Genomic DNA, 22,010 nt, shown 5'->3' on the forward strand with positions numbered 1-22,010 from the left:
CATATTGCTTAAGCCTAAAAAGAGTATTTTGACCCTTAGTATGTGTTAATTCGAACGAGCGAGCCATGTTGTCTATATTATACATAAAAAATGTTTTGTGCTACCTTGTGAACTATGTTATGTTTATGTTTCATGCTTTAATTTAACGTTATATCTAAATATTAATGATAACACAGTATATATTTCACGAAGTGTATGATATGTTTCAAGAATGTCTAAGAAACATAGAAAATACATCGAAACCCCTCTAAAGTTGATTCTTTTTTCAAAAAGACATCTAAGCTTTGCGAGGGTCCTATGAACCCCTGGACTTGTGAACTAAAATAAATATACTCTTTTGCCCCATTTTCACACCAGTTGTGTGTGCACTCGGGAAGAGCGCGTGAAGGAATAATAAAACAGCCAAAAACCAATCTTAAAGGTCATGTGGCTTCCCCAGTTTGACAACTCACCCAAATCATTTTTATAAACTCTTCTTTTCAATAGCAATGCTTTTCTTTACTTTGTTTTTTTAATTTCCTTTTCAATTTTTTCCCCTCATCTTCTTCTATCCAACTCCTCCCCTATTCTTTTTCATTATTTCCATTATCATCTTCTTGCTTCTCTTTTCCCCTTATTCTTTCTCCTCTGTTTTTTTAAGCTCTTTCTCCTTGAGCCTATTCCCGATGATTTAGTATTCTCTGACTTTTTTTCTTTTGATTTTGGTATTTTAGTAGAGTTCAATAGTAATGAGGGGGAGAAACACTCAAAATTCATGGCTATGCAATTATTTACGACCAGAATGATAAAGGAGAATTTATATGTTTTATCTTCTGGCTCTTTGAATCAATTATTGCTCGATTTGTTTTTGAAAAAGCAATATTCTCTCTCTTTCTTTTTTTGGTTCAATGGGTTCTTTTTCCCTCCTAAGAATGGAGATTAGGAGTGGTGAGGTTAAGAGTTGAGGAAGGGATGGTCAATTTTGGGGTACTTAAAAATTACTCAGCGCGTTCACGCTACCTAGGGGCGCGTTCGTGCTGAGTTGTCCCCTGGCTCCTCTGCGCGTTCGCGCCACCCTTAGGCGCGTTCGCGCAGAGTTAATCTCTACTTTGGCAGCCTGTCTTAAAATGATCATAACGCTTGATCCCATGTTCGATCGATGCACGGTTTGTTGCGTTGGAAACTAGACTTCATGAACTTCAATTTGGGCTTTTGCTTTACCTCAAACCTCCTCATATACTAAAATATATTCCTTCTCCAAGTTGGGCCAAAATTGTCCCCCATCTTTTCTCCAAAGTTCCAACAACTTTATTTCCTTGGTTCACTTGCCCTCCAAAGCTTTCCTGGCTTATTATATGAATTCAAACTCTCATAATCATAAGGTAGGCGTGTGTAATCTCATATATCCTAGAAGGTACTCCAGTATCCATGATTACGCAGCTAACACCTAATGAATCTTAACGTACCAAACTACGAGGTGGTCAGTACTTTTACATATCTCCAGATTAGACATTATCAGTTTAATTGGGGGTTCAATCCCCAGAGTTTCAGATTTAGAGTAGTTTGCTCGGGCCTAGTTTGGCTTCGAGTGCCGGTCACGTCACTCCGGAATTGGGGGAGTGATAGTAAGGAGCCGGAGAAGATGGTGATTTAAATTTTAAATTTTTGTTTGGTGGTGATTTTAGTTTTCCGATTTTAATTTATTTGGTGGGTTTGATTTTCAAATACTAATTGGTGGTGGTTTGGAAACTATTTGGTGGTGATACAATGGAATTGATGGTTTGTAGTGCCGGCGATGCTGGTGGCTTCATATGAGAAATTAGTTATACAGAACTTGAGATGAAGAAGAAAGGGAGAAAAGAAAAGGGAGTCAAATAGAAAAAATAAAAATAAAAAGTATTTAAAAATTAATTTGACACGTGGCAAGTGACAATTGGTGCGTGATTTGCACACATTTTCTTATAACTGGGATTGACCAAAAAAGAGGTCTATATACTACTCTGAAGTTGTTCAAGGGGGTTATGTGTCTTATTGAAAGAAGTGTCAACTTTATGGGGGGTTTCGAGTATTTTCTCTTTACTCATGTTTTAAGTTCATGTTCACTATGTTTACTTAATTTCAAATGTATGTTCATGATTATAATTTATGTTGAAAAGTCTGAAGTGTTAAGTGTGATGTTTAAAGAAGGGATATTTACACAAATTACTACACTTTGGGAATTTTTTTAGGCATAACTACACTTTTGCTAATTACATTTCGTAATTACAGTAACATGTATTCCAATTCGGCTGTATTTCTCTGTATTCCAATTCGGTCGTATTTACACTGTATTCAACTTATTGTATTTAAATTCGATTATATTCAAACAACATAAATGGAAAAAAATAGGGATATTCATCTGTATTCAAATTCATTGTATATATAAAAGAATTCGGATGTATTCAATTCGGTCGTATTCATTCATAACTACTTTTACATTGTATTCAACTTATTTTTTAATTTAAATTCGGTTGTATTCATACAACATAAATGCAAGAAAATACAAGGATATTCAGGTGTAATCAAAATTCATTGTATTCATTTGTATACAAGAAATATTTCCTTCGAAATACAGGCGAAAAATACATTAAAGAACATTGTATTTTACACTAGAAAAAAAAAACGAATACACTCAGATCTGAGATATAAGAAATAAATACACTCAGATTTAAGATACAAGAAATAAAAATACACTTCAAATTCACGGTATTCATTTGTATACAAAAAGATTTCCTTCGAAATACAGGAGAAAAACATAAAATACACTTTAGATCTCTGACGAACAATACAAAAAATATTGTATGTATACAACAATACAGTGTATTTTCCGGTCATATTTGGAAAATACAGTGTATTTTCGGTCAGATTTGGGCCTTACCGACTTACTCCTTTTCCAATCAGTGTGTGGCGGCGGCGATTAGAACTTACCGTAGAAGATGGAAAGGAAGACGACAACTCTGCCATTGATGAAGAAGACCGTCGTATCCATTCAAATCAACACAAATCCATACAAAAATCAAATGAGTTGTTAACAATCCAAAACCCTAGGGTTAGATTCGACGGCAACGGCGGCGACAGCTGTTAGACTCGCTGGAGAAGATAGAGAGGAGGACAAAACTAGACGTTAGAGAGAGAGAGAGAGAGAGAGAGGAGGAGGAGGAGAAGAGAGAGTTGTAGACGTTAGAGAGAGGGGGAGGAGAGAGTTATGTATTTTACCTTAATAGCTAATAGGTGTCATTAACATACAACTTTTAGCTATGGGAAGTAATTGATGCAAACTATAGCTACTAAATATAATTGGGAAACTTACATAAACCACCATATTTTGAGATTTTCTTACATATTATAGCTACTTTTTCATATTTACCATATGTAGCTGATTTTTAGATTTTTACTGTTGCATTTCGTTTGTAAAAATACATATATTCCCTGACCTTCCTTATTTTTTGGACGATGTTTTAGTGCACCATTAATTATGGAATCTTCTAATAATGGATACACCCCACAAATCACCTAATTATCATATCCTCCATAACTCATCAGGTTTCTCTTTCATAGTTAAATACATGAATTTTTTTCCTATTTTTTTGGGCTAAATATTTGAGTTGTATTTCCTTATAGTTTAATACATGTATGTTTTTCCTATTTTTTTGACCTAAATATTTCGGTTGTATTTCCTCATAGTTAAATACATGTATTTTTTTCTTATTTTTTGGGGCTAAATATTTCGTCTGTATTTCCTTATAGTTTAATACATATATTTTTAAATACAAGTGAATATAAGAAAATACACCCTATACAAAAAAATACAAGCAAAAATATAAAAAATACCACTGTATTTCCACCAAAAAAGATGAACACATTCAAATCTTTTTAAAAAATACACTGTAGTCGTGAGGAGAAATACAACATAAATAAAAACACTAAAATTTACCAAAATTTGTTACTTGTAATGAGAGTAAAAACCGTGCTAAGATGTGAGAGAAATCGTGCTAATTATGGTGAAGAATAATGGGAGTAAAAATTGGATAGAGTAAGATGTGAGAGAAAAATATTTAAAAAAAGAAAAGAGATTGTGAGTAAGTGAGAGAGAGGTAGGTACCTTATTTTTAGAAAAATACACTGCATTTATAAAAACAGGTTATAAATGGTAATTTGATAAATAATTAAGCTATTAATATAAATAGAAAAAAAGATAGTTAATATTAATAAATAGGTTTTAGACATAGCTATAACAAGTAAATTTTCCAATATAATTACCTACTAATAGTTTGCCAAGCCATGTAGATTTCCCTTTAAAGAATGGGTTTGGCCCGTGAGTATCAAAATGACATGAAATGATATATGGGCCTAATATGTCAAAGTTTATAGGGAATTCTACATAGCATAACTAACTCTACTACATGTTATACCCCATTTTAAACGGATCAAATTTGAGTACAACATATTGGTGATTCCCAAATTATTTAACTTAAGGAGTCGCCACCTAATTATTTTAACGGTGAATTAGGACACATAATTATGGTAAAGCTAAACTAAACCTCCGTTAATGATCTGCTTAATTAATATGATTCTAGATAAGGATTCTAGATATCCTAATGGGAAGGTCTTAGGCATCCATTAGGATCCGTTAAATACGGTTACCGTCCAAACTTAGGTTAATTAATTAAAACTAAAAATGCAAATATAACATTTTAAATATTTAAGAAAATAGCTTGTAAGTGTTGCTAAAGTTATAAATGAAAATATAAGAATGCTATTTAAAATAAGACTTGTAGAAAAGACTTTAGTTATAAGTTAGAAATATAACTTATAGACTAGGTATCAATGGATTTTAACAACTTAAAAATATATTGAATGACCAGATAAGATAGATAAATAGCTAATGTAAATTTGAAACAACTTTATAAGCAAACTCTTTTTTTATTATTAAATTAGACACTTGGCGAAAATGAAGACTTCGAAACATCGAAAACTTATTTTTTCTTTCAAAGATGTACTAGAATACTTCCATTATTATATAGAAATAACGCCCGTTTTTCCTTCAAAGATATACTAAAATATTTCATAAAAATAAATTAAAACATTTCCATTATCATATTGAAATAGCATCCGTTTCTCTTTTCAAAGATATACTAAAATACTTCGTGAAATTAATTAAAAAAAAATCCATTATTATATCAAAATTACGTCCCAAATAGCCTATCCAATTAAAAGCTCTTTTAGGGTCATAAAATGAACCAAATATTTTGTTATTATACCGAAACAACATCCCAATTAGTCCACTAAGTTAGGTGTTCTAAAGTAATCAAATAATCACACATAAAAGCATAAACAAATTAAGCAAAAATGTAAGATGTACTTTAAATGTAGCGGCCTTTCTTGTCTTCTCCCCTCTTCTCATTGATTCGGCCCTGATTATTTTCCGAAGGGGGGAAAGAGAGACCCGAATAGAGAGATCTCGTCTCGAATGTCATGGGAAATTGTTTTGGACGAGTTTTATGAGCTAGAGACACAAAGTGGAGCGATGAAGTCATTTGATCTAGCGGCGAAATCGAGTCTCATTTGAGACTCCTCGTAACTCCGGATGTCATGCAAAAGAAGAAAAGAAAAAAAAATTAGAGCGACGACATAATTTTATAATATAAGATTTTATGAAAAGATAACCAACATAACATAGCATTTTCGATATTCAAGACAAACAAGTGACTTATGTATACATTATGTATATTTAAATATACTTCGTATATACACATTCATAAGGATACTTAGAAGGTTAATATTGGAAAGCTTTTGCCCCCGTCTTCCCGATGTTGCACAAGTTCCAAGGGATTTCCATGAATCCCAGGCATGGCTAACATCGGGGAGGGTTCAAGCTTAATCCATAATGACCAGCTAATCTCCCTATAAATGTACCAACTAAAGCATACTTTAAATATACACACTTAAACATAATCAAACACAGTATACTTGCAATGTAAGAACATAAAAATTAAACAGGCAGAAACACAACATGCTTTACCAAGGCACTGTCCATACAACAGACAAAGTATGAGGAGAAGGAAATACTATATAGCAGGTAAATTGATGATCTAGACATGGTCTTATATAAGATTCGGACTGAGGCCGACAAAGCATCTCATTTAAAATCCAACAGATAGGTGGACAGGCAGGCAAACTCACAGGCTAATCATTTGAGACTTATATGGTATTAACTGGTTACTTACATGTTTAGTAAAGGGGTATGGTCCTTTTCCACATTCATGCTATTTAAAGAAGTCAAATAAAATGTACAGTTATAGAGCATAAGCAATAACAAAACACATAATTAGCATGCTTGAGATTAGTTTGTGCAAGTGAGACCTATTCAAATCATGTGTTAGGCTTTCATTCATATTTAGGCTGTTTTCAGCACCAAATTGTATCCTATATGCCTCTACTACATGAAACAAGATTATGGGATAAATATAGAATACCAAACAAAAAACTGATGCAAATACTATGTAGACACTTAGACTCATTTATACACATCATATGCATGAATATACATGGATTAGACGCTGTTTGAACCAGACATGATGTGCATTTTACAAACATTTAACTACTATGATGAATCAAAGTCAATTATTCAATTCAAAAGAATATCAATATTGCCAGTATTTCAAACAGAACAAACCTTAAACCATCTACACACATTTGAATAGCAACGCACATGTTTAAATGAGTTGTTTACAGTTCAATTGGGATAGATGAGGTGCAAACACCTTCCATAGCCTAACTTAAGCCATTTCATGTCATACTAATGTTTAATATGCTTTAGAAAATAGTTATCTATACCTAGATTTCATATCAGATACTTTTGAGTTGATATTCATCCTGCTAACACAGACTATGGACCAAGACTAACACAACATTTTATGGATCAAGGTAGGACTTGAGATTTCACATATTAAGAGACTGAGCCAAATAGGTTTTTGCAGACTAATCATACACTAACTAAATTGCACCGGATCAAACCAAACAAGCATGACATTTATCATACTAAAGCCATCTTAGACCAATCCAATGCATACATGATTAAGTTATACAAACGTACATGTGCTAAGTAACTTATCAGCCAGTAGTTGAACCCAATAAGACATAACAAAACACTTATAGACTTACTGATGTTATAAAACTCATTTGAACAAACACCTAATCAAGCAGGAATTTGAATTACATTTAACATGCTTGTGATCACTTTAGGCAAATACATGTTAACCATAGACTAGACCACATCAAGGAAATACAACATACTAATAATTGGACTAGTTGCACACTAAACAGAGACTAAGCTAAGCTACAAACATGCTGAGGATTAATATAGCACATATTTGGTTAAGCAACATTTAATCCAAGCTAGACCAATCTGAACAAAGTAGGCATGCCAATAATTACTAACTAAACTAAACTAATTAGACATGAAACACTCCAAGCATATAACACCTACTAATGATTACGGTAACCTAACAAATATGCCATTAAACAGTGTTCAAACTACAGTACACATGCTAATGGACTAACATATATCAGATACACACATGATTAGACATTAATTAAACCAAACAGAATCTCTAAGCATGCTATAAACCAAATTAACACAGATAACTACTAATCGAAACTATCAAAGCAATTAATGTTAAGCCTAAGCTAATTAAACTGAACTACGCAAAACTAAGCTAAACTAAGAACAAATATTACCAAGCAAACACATAAACATAAAATACTAAAATAAACAAAGGGAAAGAAGTTTACCTTTTTCGGAGGCAGTGAACAGGGGTGCGGGGGTTTCGGATCTACGCTCGAACGCGAACGACGCTCGGATCTTTTCGAGTGCAACCCTCACCGAGAAATGGAAGTGAAATTCCTTCCAAGACCCTCAATATACTCAAACACAACGAAAAGGAAGAAATTTTAAAACTGAGAAATCAAACCAAACTCGGTAGAAATTCTGCTTAAAGTGACTCTTTAATTAAACGGGACTAAGTTTTAAACCAAAGGACTCAATTCGTAATTTTGGTCTCCAGAACCTCCTTTAACACTGGGATGGGGTTCTTTATATAGAACCCCGAAAACCCTAGATCCCCTTCCCCTTTTTTTGTTGTGAGGCCCGTAGAAATGGAGGGAAAAATGCCTCCAATATTGAACGGCCAATCACAATCAAGCATTCAAATTCGCAATTGGACAAATCCCATTAAGGGATTTCAGATGAAAAGCAGAAAAAGAAAAGGAAAGCTCACCTCACGACGGTTGAGACTTGACGGGAAGGACGAGCATTAATTTTCCTTCCCCAAAACGACCATGCATGGTCCGTATGAGCGAAAAGGGCCTCTGTGAATTGCTATTTGCGTCGAGGAGAGAGAGAGAAGGAGAAGAGAAAGAAGTGGCGCTGGTTCATCTAGGTTTAGACGATGAACCAGATAAAAAAAGAAATGGGCCGAGTGTATTTTAGACGGGTGTGGGCTAATTATTATGGGCCGGTCCGAAACATGTGTAAGTTGATTGGGACGGATGGGCTCAAAACTTGGCTGATGGAAGGCCTTCTTGGGTTAAAAATATTTGCTTCTTATACGGCTTTGGGCCTCTAAATTTAAATAAAAGATCTATTTAATTAACTATATATTAATGCGTGCTAAAATATTACCTATTATAAAGGTAAACATTTATTAGTACTCAGATAAAAATAAAATTATATGATATCATAATAGTCGTGCGATAATATTTTTTAAAGTTTAACAGTAAGTAGATGCAATTGTTTAATTGCACAAAATAAATGCGATGCGGGTGTGCATAATACAGTAAGTAGAAAATTTCAAAAAGCGATCATAATGCAAATCATAATAATAATAATAATGGTAATGATAATAATAATAATAATAATAATGAGAAAAACGACGGTATTAATAGAAAACTAATTAAAATTGTGGTAAAGTATAAATGACTATTCTTAAGCTATCAAAAACATTAGAAGCGCAAATAAATATTTGGAAGAAAGGCTAGACAAAATTGGGTGTCAACACTACATATTTATATATAGTAGCTATTTTACATCTCATAGCTAATAATAATATGTTAAATACAACTTATAGTTATATATATATATATACAAAGTAGAATACCCAATCATCACATTATTCACTTCCAACCCAACCCTTCCATCTCTCTCTCTCTCTTTCTCTCTCCCATCTCCGCCCCAATGCTCTGCCATCGGCCACCACGACCCCTCTCCGGCGAATTTTGACGGTCAGATCCGGTCATATCTTGGCCGGATTTGATCGGATATACATCAGATCTTCACCGATTGGCCTTTCATCCTTCTCCGACGAACTTTGATGGTCAGATTCGGTCTCTTGACCGAATCTAATAGATATACATCAGATCTTCAATGATTGGCCTTCCATCCTTCTCCGGCGAACTTTGACGGTCAGATCCGGTCAGATCTTGGCCGAATCTGACCGGATATACATGAGATCTTCACCGTCGACAAATGTTGCTTTGTCGGAGTCTAGCCGACGGTGGTTTTTTCCTGTCAGATTTCGGTGCCGGATCTGAAAAATCGTGTTTCTTTTTCAATGTATTCATTAATTTTTTAGCATACAATTCAGTGTATTCTTTAATTTTTTAGCATACAATTTAGTGTTTGGGTGTATTTTATTTCTTGTATTCTGTATTTGAATATATTCGTTAATTTTATTTCTTGTATACAAATGAATACATTAAATTTTGAAGTGTATACAAATGAATAGAGTGAATTTTATTTCTTTGTATTCAGTTTTTGAGTGTATTCGTTAACTTTTTTTAGTGCAAAATTTTGTGTTTTTTATACAACCGATTAAATATAATAAAGTGAATACAATATAAAAGTAGCTACAATGAATACAGTTGAGTTTGAATACATTTAAATTGAATATAAAATTCAACAAATTTTAATGATTGTGTTCATGAATACAGCGACGCGAGTACAATAAGTAACAAGTGTTGAGTTTTGCTATAGGTTTGCTACGTCATGTAAATAGGTAAAATGTAGCTAAAATGCATAAATAAGACCTTCCAAGTTAGTCATTTATGAAACTTTTCCAAGTTTATATGTTTTAAGGACCCAAAAAAGGTTACATATTATAAGTTAAATAATTCTTATCTTAGAGACTCTTAATAACCGAGAGGATATTCGTTTCTAAAAAATATGAAATATGAAAAGCTTTTATAGAAACTACACATGTCGGTAAAGGATCGTGTTTGTCCATTAAAGATATGACGGCTATATTATACTAGCGGCATAAGCAACCTATGCCTGTGCGATGTGCGGGTCCCAACATGATTAATTTGATTACTCAATTTAGTTAGTTTTTATAATTTGTATATTTTGCAAAGGATACTGCGATTTTTCGTAGTGAGTCTCCATATTTTTTTTCTTTTCCTCTTATTTGTTGTTGTTGTGTTCGCCCCTCTTGGACACCTATATATATTAGAAATTTTTAGTAATGTGGCCAAGTAATATGGGACGGAGGAAGTATTTCATTTATTAATTCTTAAAGAACGTGAAAAGTCAAAAGTGAACAAGTAAAAGTGCACGGAGGAAATAAATGTGTCGGAGAATTAAAATTGAAGTGCATACGTGTATACATTAGAAGAGAATAAATATTCACTACTACGACATATTTCCACGTGGGATAAAAAAGTAGTTGGTTAAAGTGTACAACCAAGTAATCTAGGACGAAGGGAGTACTTCATTTATTAATTCTTATAGAACGTGAAAAGTCAAGTATAGTAATGTGGCCAAGTAGTATGAGACGAAGGGAATACTTCATTTATTAAGTCTTAAAGAATGTAAAAAGTCAAGTAATGTGGCCAAGTAATATGGGACAAAAGGAGTACTTCATTTATTAATTCTTAAAGAACATGAAAAGTCAAAAGTGAACAAGTAAAAGTGCACGGAGAAAATAAATATGTGTTAGAGAATTAAAATTGAAGTGCAAATGTGTATACATGGAACAACTAAAAGTGCACAGAGGAAATAAATATGTTTCGGAGAATTAAAATTGAAGTGCATACGTGTATATATGAGAAGAGAATAAATATTCAGTACTATGACATATGTCCACGTGGGATTTATTAATTCTTAAAGAACGTGAAAAGTCAAAAGTGAACAAGTAAAAATGCACGGAGGAAATAAATTTGTATAGGGGAATTAAAATTGAACTGCATACGTATATACATGAGAAAAAAATAAATATTTAGCAAGAACGTGAAAAGTCAAAATTGAACAAGTAAAAGTGCACGAAGGAAATAAATGTGTCGGAGAATTAAAATTGAAGTGCAGACGTCTATACATGAGAAGCGAATAAATATTAAGTACTATGACATATGTAAATATTCAGCAAAAACGTGAAAAGTCAAAAGTGAACAAGTAAAAGTGCACGGAGGAAATAAATATGTGTCGAAGAATTAAAATTGAAGTGCATACATGTATACATGAGAAGAAAATGAATATTCAGTACTATGACATATGTCCACGTGAGATTTATTAACTCTTAAAGAACGTGAAAAGTCAAAAGTGAACAAGTAAATGTGCACGGAGGAAATTAATTTTCGTAGGAGAATTAAAATTGAACTGCATATGTCTATATATGAGAAGGGAATAAATATTCAGTAAGAATGTGAAAAGTCAAAAGTGAATATATATATATATATATATATATATATATATATATATATATATATATATATATATATATATATAGTTTAGACTATTAATAAGTGAAAGTTCATGGTACGACGAAGGGTATTCCGGTAATTTTATATGGTTCAACTTTTTTTCTCCGTCTAGATACATCTCTCCTTCTACATACATCCTACACAGATCCTTTTATCGCACTAGACTAGATTTTTTCTCACTCTAAAACCTCTGGAAGTGTCCATCTTCGTCTTCACCCTCAAAAGTGAACAAGTAAATGTGCACGGAGAAAATAAATTTGTGTAGAAAAATTAAAATTGAACTGCATATGTCTATATATGAGAAGGGAATAAATATTCAGTAAGAATGTGAAAAGTCAAAAGTGAATATATATATATATATATATATATAGTTTAGACTATTAATAAGTGAAAGTTCATGGGACGAAGGGTATTCCGATAATTTTATATGGTCCAACTTTTTTTCTCCGTCTAGATACATCTCTCCTTCTACATACATCCTACACAGATCCTTTTATCGCACTAGACTAGATTTTTTTTCTCTCTAAAATCTCTGGAAGTGTCCATCTTCGTCTTCACCCTCAATTTGTGTCTTTTGGAAGTGTCCATCTTCGTCTTCACCCTTGAGGTATGCTTCTCCCTCTTGCCCTGATTTTCTTCAAATTTACCAATTTTATGGCTTAAATTCATTGTTATTGTCAGAAATTTCATGAACTCTCTCTTCAATGTTCTTTGGATTTTTTTTCCATTGTACTGCTGAGCTATTGTCTGCTGCTTCTTCCGATTTTCTGGTGGGTTCTTTTGGTTGCTTCCTTTCTTCTTATTCTTTTTGCTTGTTTGCTTAGCTTTCTGGTGGTGGGTTTGCTTCAAAAAATCAAAAATTGTAAAATTTTGAAATGACAAACCCGGTTGAAGAATACAATGTTTAATTTTTTGTTGAGTTTTGGGACTAAATTTACTGCACTTGGAATTTGGTGATTTAGTAGCCTTCTTGCTAATTTTGGGTAAAAAGTAAAGTCTTAGTTTTGATGTTGTTCCTTTGAAACCATTACTCTAAGCAGGACTATAATGAAAATATGGAGCTTTGTTGACTAGTTTTCTAATTTGATTGCTCCATATCGTTGGAGAAATTTGATTTATCTTTATAATATAATATATAAAGTAGAATCTTAGTTTTGATGTTGTTCCCATGAAACCATTACTCTAAGCAGGACTATAATCAAAATATAAAGCTTTTGTTGACTGCGTTTTCTAATTTGGTTGCTCCATATCGTCGGAGAAATTTGATTTATCTTTATAATATATAACAATCTTGTGTTGAAAGTTATATCAAATGGCCAGCTCAAATATGACCTGTAAAAGGAACCAAATCCCATCTTTTTTGGTCGAGCAGTGAAGAAAGTGGGATTACAGGGCAGGTCCTTAGATGTTAGTGAGGTCATGTCAAGTTTGAAATTAAAGGCAGGGACTTTTGAAGTGTAGATGCACTTCCAAAACAAGTGAACATTCTTCTTGTATAAATGAACAAAAAATTGTACAACATCATTGATGAGTGTTGTTTTAAACTTTTTTTCTCCTTCTAGATACATCCTAGACCCTTGTGCATGACTCTATTAACAGATGGAAACAATGATTGTCTCTGTGAGCTTCTACTCTTTAAAAAAGACATATGATGCTTGTTTTAATCAAGTATGGCTCTTCTTTTTGAATTTTTGGAGTATATGAATCTAGAGTAGTAGTTGTGAAACTGTAAGTACCCTTCTTATACTTCTGTAGTACCTTCATGCTACTATTTAAGGAAATTAATTTACTTCATCAACCAAAAGTAAGAAAAAACATTAGTCTGCGATCGCCTCAGTAAATCCTTTTGGATGAAAATGAGAAAATTTACTTCCCGTTTGTGGAGAATAGAAAATGATAAGATATGGACTCTGCCATTTCTCCACGTGAGTTTTGTCTCAATGCAAGTTCATAGCATTGAATCCCTGTCTTCCAGATATCTAATACCCAGCCGAAATTAATTACGAGCGCTAGCTAAATATACAAAACATATACACTGATTATTTATATTTTGTGTATATTATATTTATATGTATATTATCTATATAGTATGTATATTATATGTATATTTATATTTACTATACAAAACCTATACATTTGCTGGCTATTTTGTAAATTGGATTACCGAAAGACATTGGACTGTAATTATCTCATAAGTAAATGGATTAACAAATGAGAGAAAAAAGAGAATTACTCTGGATTATTCAACTAAAAGTTTGTCTCTGTTTAGGGCTATGATGTCTTGAAAAGGATTTCTGATGTAATTGGCCAATCTCACAGAACACTGCTTGAAGATTTGAGCAGGTAAGTTTGCTTCATCCCTACTGCATGTTGTCTGCTTATCCCTAACCACGTTATTTCTGGAGCTTTAGAAGCTTCAGGAGTATTTTGTAACCATGAATATATGGTTGCTGATATTTTCATCATTTTTATGCCGCAGTAAATTCTATACAACCATTCCTCATGATTTTGGCTTCAAGAAGATGCGTAAGTCATCTTAGTTCCTTTTCCTTTTCCAGCAAAGCCTCATTTTCCCTCCTTGTCCAGCTTCATCTGCTTGCATGATCCTCCAGTCTTTCTTTTTCCCTGTGTCCTTTTTTTCCTCAGTTACTTTAGGTAGATGGTAATGGCAGTGGTTCTGTTAGATAATTTTCGTGTAACTTACTAATATACTCATTTTGGTACTGTTAGGTGAATTTGTTATCGACACCCCTCAGAAGTTAAAACGCAAAATTGAAATGGTGACTTTTTTTTTCTCTTTTCTAAATTCACTCCTTTTCTCTTTCCTCCTGATCATTATTCTCTATGTATTACACTGTCATAGGTGTGCATCCTCAGTTAAAAGGGGTGAAAGTGTCTGCTTTGTAGTGCTTTTGGCAGTTGTAGGACTGACTGATCGTTTGATGTTTCATCAACTGTTATGTCCCTTTTGAAGCATGAATTTCTTATTACTGTTAGTTGATGTTCCCTACCAATGAGTTGGTTCTAAGTTGTCCTATTGTACGCCTTCAACTGTAGGATATGTATGTGGTTTATGCAGATGAGCTAACAAAGCATATATTAGAAAGTTGAGATTAGCTGGTGTCAGTCACAAATTATCCTCACAATGAAATTTTAGTTCAATATTTTTCTACGTTTATTCTCATGCTGCTTGTCTATTGTTTTACTTATTTCTACCTGATCTTTTTGCTGTGGTGAAACTCTTGGAAACAAAAAGGTCGAAGCTCTTGCTGAAATTGAAGTAGCAACTAAGTTATTGGAGGATAACACAAAAATACAGGTACTGCTTTGCCGAGTCCGGTTGAAAGTATTCTCTTTAATTTTGGTGCAACAAGAATATTCTTTTTTGTATAGATAGATATTCTGAAAGCTCAAAAATTAAAAAATACTATAACTTTTTTCTCCATCTTGGTGCATTATCAGTTGAATGATTCTTGATTTATCTTTGAAATAATAAAGAAAACGGTTTTGGTTGAAGCTATGTTCCAACAGATCTGGCTTTTAGCACAACTTAATTTGCTTTTGCACACAATAACTGTTTTGATGTTTGAGATATGACTCAGAATTGGCGTCATCTTCTTGTAGGAGGATCCCTTGTATTATCAATATGAACAACTTCGTTGCAAACTTATTCCTGTTGAAATTTGTTCCCAGGAATTTCAAATGGTATTGAATTTTCTTTTATTGGATCTGTTACTTCACGGTCTTTTATCTTCTGATTGTTGTATTCCTTCATTCAGTGTGTTGATCAGCAAGACAAGCATGAACATTGTGTATTTTATTTGTTCATCTGGTGCATGGAGTAATCAGCACGTCATGTCTTGTACTATCTTTATTTTCGTCTTAGATTATTATTCATCTCTGGAGTGTATGAAGTTGAATGGTGTTATTTTTGGTCAGATTGAGAACTACATGAAGAACACTCATGCAAAAACACATTCTGGTTATGCTGTCAATATTGTTCAAGTATTTAGGGCGTCAAGAGAAGGTGAAACTGAAAGATTCCAGAAGGTGAACTCTGAAGTCTCATAAAATTCATTACAACAGGTTTTTCTATTTTATTAACTTTTAACTACTTCTACCACCCAAGACTGATGTAAAATCTGTGTAACTCTCTCTGTAAGCAGTTCTTTGATACAAGTAATAGGATGCTTTTATGGCATGGTTCTCGGCTCACAAACTGGGCTGGCATTCTTTCACAGGGTTGTTTGCTTATTCTCTTGTTTAAATTTCTTCAAGCGTATTTTAAGTCATCTTATAATCCCTTAATGATTGATTCCCGCGTGATACACTAGGTTTATGAATTGCTCCTTCAGAAGCACCTTCGACAGGGTACATGTTTGGGAAAGGTGTTTATTTTGCTGATATGTTCTCCAAAAGTGCAAATTATTGCTTTGCTTCCTCTTCTGCTAGGGATGGTGTGCTTCTGTTGTGTGAGGTTAGTTAGCCCTTCAATCAAGCCCAGTTATTTTCCCTCTCATTTTTATGTCACTCCTTTAGATAAATCCTTTTTTGTGAGCCACAACCTGTCTATATCCAGCTTTCTGTTTCACATCTTCTCTTTTTCAAGCTCTGGATAGGAGGAAAAATTAATGATCTTTCTACTTTCCTTACAGGTTGCTTTCGGTGACATGAATGAGCTGCTGTCAGCCAACTGCAATGCTGATAAGTTGCCTTTGGGAAAGCTAAGGTTTCATTCTTTTCATTTTATGTTATTGCTCAGATAGTAAACTCAAAATACAACAAAAGAAAGAAGAAAACTGTAGTTTGTGGTTATAGAGAAACCTGTTTTTGAGCTGGAAAAGAATGATTCATGGGAATATCATGATTCCTGATATTGCAGCACTAAAGGAGTCGGTGCCACGGCCCCAGATTTTGAAAAAGCTCAAGTACTTGAAGATGGTGTAATCGTTCCTTTGGGAAATCCTAAGGAGCAGCCAAACAGCAAGGTTTGCTCTCTTGTTTCTAACACCATCTTTATTTCACTATTCCATTTGCTTGAAGCGTTATGTGCATACGATGTTCGTGATTGTGAAATTGTCGACTTAGCTCTTTTGTTGCTTTTAGCCATTGTCTAATTACTAAAGTTGTTATGATATAGAGGCTGCTAATTAAGCTGACACTTAGTTTAAGCATTTGTTTTCACACTTGTGTGTTTGACGCTTACTACATAAGCTTTACCACTACCTCACTTCATTAAATAGATAGAATTTTATGATTTTAATACATTAAAAAGGTCAGAAATATCCAAAGGGAAGCTTAAAGCTTTTGACAAAAACTAGATCAAAGAATATAGCTTCTCAATATAGCTTGTTGTTTCATTGATTGCTGCTCGATGCATGGGTAACAGAGAAGACTCAAAAGTTGTGCCAACTTGCACCCATGGATCACAAATCTCAATATATGAGGGTAAAACCTCAGATGGTGCTTCCTATTTAGAGTATCAACTCATGGTTAATTAGCAAGGTAATCCGAAAGATTAGCCTAGATAGTTTTGCTTCTGATTTTCTTCATTTGATGTCCTTAAAACAAATACAACAACAACAACAACAACAACAGCCCAGTGAAATCCCACATCTTGGGGTCTGGGGAGGGTATAATGTACGCAGACCTTACTCCTACCAAGGTAGGATGGCTGTTTCCGAGAGACCCTCGGCTCAATAGAAGCATAAAAAGGGGGTCAGATAAGGTTAAAAGATTTAAAACGATATTGCAATGAAATAATGCAAGCGACACAGTAAAACAGGATAATCAAGGAATTCAAAGCGATATGGAAATGCAAATCACGAAAGCGGCACAGATAAAATAGAGTAATCAAAGTACAGAAAGTAGCAAATAATAACATAAATCAAAGCACAAGAAATTATAATGCGCTAATGCGCCTACTAATAAGGAAAGATAACGAGACTTATATACTAGCCTTCTACCCTAATGTGGGTCCTCCACACCTTCCTATCTAAGGTCATGTCCTCGGTAAGCTGTAACTGCGTCATGTCCTGTCTAATCACCTCTCCCCAATATTTCTTTGGCCTACCCCTACCTCTTCTGAAACCATCCATGGCTAACCTCTCACACCTCCGCACTGGGGCATCTATGTCTCTCCTCTTCACATGCCCAAACCATCTCAGTCGCATTTCCCGCATCTTGTCTTCCACCGAGGCCACTCCCACCTTATCCCGAATAGCCTCATTTCTAATCCTGTCGCTCCTAGTGTGCCCACACATCCTTCTCAACATTCTCATCTCGGCAACTTTCATCTTTTGAACGTGAGAGATCTTAACTGGCCAACACTCCGCCCCATACAACATAGCTGGTCTAACCACCACTCTGTAGAACTTGCCCTTCAGTTGTGGTGGCACCTTCTTGTCACATAGCACTCCTGAAGCTAGCCTCCATTTCATCCACCCTACCCCAATACGATGTGTGACATCATCGTCAATCTCCCCGCTGCCTTGCATGATAGACCCAAGGTACTTGAAACTACTTTTCTTTTGGATGGCCTGAGCACCAAGCCTAACTTCCACGCCAACCTCCTGGGGTGTCTCACTGAACTTACACTCTAAGTACTCTGTCTTGGTCCTACTCAGCTTAAATCCTTTAGACTCTAAGGTATGTCTCCAATCCTCCAGCTTAGCGTTAACTCCGCTACGAGTCTCATCGATCAGGACTATGTCGTCCGCGAAAAGCATACACCATGGCACCTCACCTTGAATTTGTCGCGTCAATCTATCCATCACCAAGGCAAATAAAAACGGACTAAGAGCTGATCCTTGATGCAACCCCATCACAACTGGAAAGTGCTCTGAGTCCCCTCCTACTGTCCTTACTCTAGTTTTGGCTTCCTCATACATGTCCTTGATCACCCTAATGTATGCTACAGGTACACCTTTAGCCTCCAAACATCTCCATAGGATTTCTCTTGGAACTTTATCGTAAGCCTTTTCTAGGTCGATGAATACCATATGCAAGTCCCTCTTCCTCTCCCTATACTGCTCCACCAGTCTCCTCACAAGATGAATGGCTTCTGTAGTTGAGCGTCCCGGCATAAATCCGAACTGGTTCTCTGAAATAGACACGCCTCTCCTCACTCTCATCTCCACCACTCTTTCCCACACTTTCATAGTATGGCTTAGTAGCTTGATACCTCTATAGTTTTCGCAACTCTGGACATCCCCCTTGTTTTTGTATAGAGGGATCATTACGCTCGACCTCCATTCTTCGGGCATCGTTGCCGTCTTAAAGATGACATTAAACAACCTAGTCAGCCACTCCAAACCTGCCGAGCTCGCGCTCTTCCAAAATTCCCCAGGGATCTCGTCAGGTCCGGTCGCTCTTCCCCTGCGCATCCTACGGACAACACCCTTAACCTCCTCAACCTTAATACTCCTGCAATACCCAAAATCGTGACGCTTCCCTGTATGCTCCAAATCTCCCAACACGATGTCTCTCTCCCCTTCTTCATTCAAGAGTTTGTGAAAATATGACTGCCATCTCTGTTTAATGAGAGTCTCCTCTACCAATACTTTTCCATGCTCATCTTTAATGCACTTCACTTGATCCACATCGCGCGCCCTTCTCTCCCGCACCCTGGCTAGCCTGAACAATTTCCTATCCCCGCCTTTCTCTTCTAGTTCAGCATAGAGGCGTTCAAAAGCTGCCGTTTTTGCCGTCGAAACCGCCGACTTCGCCTCCTTCCTCGCTATCTTATAAAGTTCCCTATTCGTCCACATCTCCACCTCATCCTTGCTTTCTATCAGCTTCGCATACGCCATCTTCTTTGCTTCCACCTTCCCTTGCACTTCTCCATTCCACCACCAGTCCCCTCGATGCCGACCACGACTACCTGTCGAGACTCCCAACACTTCCCTTGCTACAACCCTAATACAACTAGCCGTCCTATCCCACATACTGGTCGCATCCCCACTACTATCCCAGGCCCCCATATCCTTCAATTTCTCTTCCATCTCCAGGGCACTAGCCGTGGTCAAACTCCCCCATCTGATCCTAGGTCGATCATCCCCGACCCTCTTCTTCCTCGTCATCTTAATCCCTAAATCCATCACCAAGAGCTTATGTCGGGTTGTAAGGTTGTCCCTCGGAATGACCTTACAATCTTTACACAAACCTTTATCATCCTTCCTAAGAAGTAAAAAAAATTTGGAATAAAACAAATGTGGAATGAAATTTTCTTTTGAAGGTGAAGAATCAATCAAATGGCTTCAGTGTTCGAGCCAAAAAAAATGTTTCTTCATGAAGTGTTTTCTTAAATGTTTCTGTATATTTCCCCCTCATCTTTTTGCTAGAAATCTCTGTTTGCAAACAATGGAGGTTATAACTGTTTGAGGATTTTTGTTTGATAATATGATGAACAAGTTATTGTCTGCAAAAGGTGCACAATCTGCAAAATTTAGTAGAAATGGATTATTTGCTTTATGTATTTTTATGCCCTTTATCATTTTTAGTGGTTTTGCCATTCATTTTGTTGGATCTCTGGCTGTTAGTATAATCTCTCCTTTTCAGCCATGCTTTGTGACCGAATAGCTAATTGATTAGCGTAGAGATGGAGATTCCTCTTCTGCTTTATTTCTTTTCTGTCTTTTCAAAGCTTCAGTTCCACCTAAATTCAGTCTTGGATAACTGATCAATTAGCAACAAAGTAAATCATTTTGTAAGCCTTTTCTTTTCAGTAACTCGTGAGCATCACATAAAATGTTCCATTAAAACATTCATTGATGGCTAAATCTATTGAAATTACACTGGAAAAGTTCCACAGTTACGGACTAATTTAAGAACTTACTTAGAAAGAGATCAAAATTGTATTAATTCATGCCTTTCTACTGCAACATCATCCTTAATGCAGATCAAAGTCAAACCAAAAGAGTGTCTCTTCCCTTTTAAAGCTCAAGTCAGCATATAATATTACTTCAAGTGAAGGTACACATTCATGTACTTGTCTATTGAAGATGCAATGCTTTCTATTTAATTGAGTCTCAGATTTTCTGGTTGCCTAATTTTTGATATAGGTTTTACCATGGAATATAAAATTTGATATCTAGCATGCATTTAAAGAAATCACTTCAAAGAATAAAATTTAAAGTTTATTAGAGCAAATTAAGAATAATCTTACTCACAGATTTACTTAAAGTTTCTATTTTCTTGAGATAATTCCCATAAGGAATAAGTGTACCAAAAAGGAACTTTCAAAGGCAATCCAAATTTCTTCTAACCCTGTAGTGGTGCAGACTATGGAATGATAGAAGAAATGTAAAAGCTATATGCTTCATATTGCTTGTTCATGGAAGATCGTACATTACCGATGTGTTGTTCTACGTTATATTATACGAAATTATCAGACTTACTTGGTTTTATTAAAAAATAAAAAAAAATAAAAAAAAGGATGCTACTTAGAGTTAAAGCACTATATGAAAACCTTAACATCTCTTTTTCTGTTAAGATATTCTGTTTATGCTCATAGCATATTCTTTTACACACTACTATGCCTTGAAATTTTTTACATCAATAGTTATTACTTATTAATTTGTTTTTGTTTTAACAGATTAGCGCTCTTAAGGAGAACATTGGAATTACCCTTCTGTTGAAAATATGCCCCATCTTATGTTTTTTCAAGCTGCTGGAGTTGAGACACTTTGATGTTGGGTGAGATTTCTTTAGTCTGTTATTTATAATTGCACATCCTACTTTCCACTCCTATAATGGTAGAACATCTACGAAATACTTAATGATCTCACTGTGAATTAACTTTCAAATTCTGAAATATCTTATGCTTTCTCTTCTCTTTTTCAGTTAACACCCAGATGCAATTTCTACAGCCAACTACAGCTGCTTGAATCCAGATTGTAGTCCCTTACACGAAGAACATAAAAAATTTCACATCTTCTCTCTTTCTAACAAACTTGGCAATGTAATAGTATAACTTTGTTCCGCACAATATGAAGCATATTATCTTTATATAAAGCATATTTAACTTGATAGTACTGGTTCCTTTTTGTTGGTTAAACTCCTATTAAACAAATAAGGAAGTACTTTCCGAAAGTCGAACCACTTTTATATAAAAACTTTCGCCCGTGCTTTGCACGGGCTCGGGCCATCTAGTATATATGTAATAAAAATAGAAACTACTGCTTGCAAATCATCGTATTAGTCGAGTTGTGAATCACCATGACAAGATGTCCTTGTCG

The 22,010-nt window shown here is 34.8% G+C and overlaps 1 long non-coding RNA gene and 1 pseudogene across 1 annotated transcript; one reads left to right on the forward strand and one right to left on the reverse strand.

Annotated features, from left to right (window-relative positions):
- Positions 1-2,657: 2,657 nt before the first annotated feature.
- Positions 2,658-8,460, reverse strand: LOC132606268 (uncharacterized). Its single transcript, XR_009569655.1, has 2 exons — positions 7,813-8,460; positions 2,658-3,108 (listed from the first exon to the last, which is right to left on the reverse strand). It is a non-coding gene; the product is annotated as an uncharacterized LOC132606268 (long non-coding RNA).
- Positions 8,461-12,412: 3,952 nt separating this feature from the next.
- On the forward strand, positions 12,413-21,801 carry LOC132606269 (poly [ADP-ribose] polymerase 2-like; annotated as a pseudogene).
- The last annotated feature ends 209 nt before the right edge of the window (positions 21,802-22,010 follow it).

The sequence above is a fragment of the Lycium barbarum genome, chromosome 8, assembly GCF_019175385.1.
Source record: "Lycium barbarum isolate Lr01 chromosome 8, ASM1917538v2, whole genome shotgun sequence".
Classification (NCBI taxonomy): domain Eukaryota; kingdom Viridiplantae; phylum Streptophyta; class Magnoliopsida; order Solanales; family Solanaceae; genus Lycium; species Lycium barbarum.